This window comes from Alligator sinensis, unplaced genomic scaffold (assembly GCF_000455745.1).
Source record: "Alligator sinensis unplaced genomic scaffold, ASM45574v1 scaffold546_1, whole genome shotgun sequence".
Taxonomy (NCBI): domain Eukaryota; kingdom Metazoa; phylum Chordata; order Crocodylia; family Alligatoridae; genus Alligator; species Alligator sinensis.
In genome coordinates, this window is record NW_005842061.1 from 1,286,606 (window position 1) to 1,287,488 (window position 883).

Genomic DNA, 883 nt, shown 5'->3' on the forward strand with positions numbered 1-883 from the left:
CTCCTGGGCATCTGATGACCTGAGATCAATACCCTATCATAGAATCACAACAAATTAGAGTTGGAAGGGACTTCAGGAGGCCATCTAGTCCAACCCCCTGCTCAAAGCAGGACCATCCCCAACTAGATTACTCAGCTAAGGCTTTGTTTAGCTGGGTCTTAACCTCCAAGGATGGAGAGTCCACCACCTCTCTAGGTAACCTGTTCCAGTGCTTCCAGTGCTTCTCACCCTCCTAGTGAGAAAGTTCTTCCTCATATCTAACCTGAACTTCCCTGCTGCAGCTTGAGACCATTGCTCCTTGTTCTGTCCTCTGGCACCACTGAGAAGAGTCTAGTTCTGTCCTCTTCCCAATCCTTCTTCACCTAGTTGAAGTCTGTTATCAAATCCCTCCTGACACTTCTCTTCTCCAGGTTAAATGAACCCAGTTCCCTCCGCCTCGCCTCAGAAGTCCTGTGGCCCAGCCCCCGAACCATATTTTTCCCCAGCAGACTCCTCTGCTGGAGGAAAAAAGGGAATAAATGTGCAGGACACTATTCAGAGCCTCACACGCAGAGGAGGGGGGGACGTGCAGGGGACGTGTTCTGAGCTGCTGAAAGCTAAGACAAGAGGACTAGAAATGCAACCAGGCCAGTATTAACGGGAGGGCTGGAAGGAAGAGGGAGGGTAAGAAAGACGATGACCCCAAACCCTGTTCTCAGTGCTCAGCCACAAGGGCCCGGTCCTTTCGGCATGGCAACCCACAGACGAGGCTGGGGGGGGAGAGCTCTTCCTCCCCTCGGCCGAGGCCACGCACGCAGCGGGCTGGGAGGGAGCTGCAAGCGCTCAAGTGCGGCGGGTCTCAGGGACTGGCGACTCCCTCGAGAAGTTTAGGCGGGCTCGGCGG

General features: G+C 54.7%; 1 protein-coding gene across 1 annotated transcript in view; it reads left to right on the top strand.

Annotated features, from left to right (window-relative positions):
* Positions 1 to 557: 557 nt before the first annotated feature.
* Positions 558 to 883, top strand: part of CHST3 (carbohydrate sulfotransferase 3) — a 46,870-nt gene continuing 46,544 nt past the window's right edge. The window contains exon 1 of the mRNA XM_025203554.1: positions 558 to 663. The gene's annotated coding sequence lies outside the window, so the exon portion shown is untranslated. The remainder of the gene's footprint in view (positions 664 to 883) is intronic.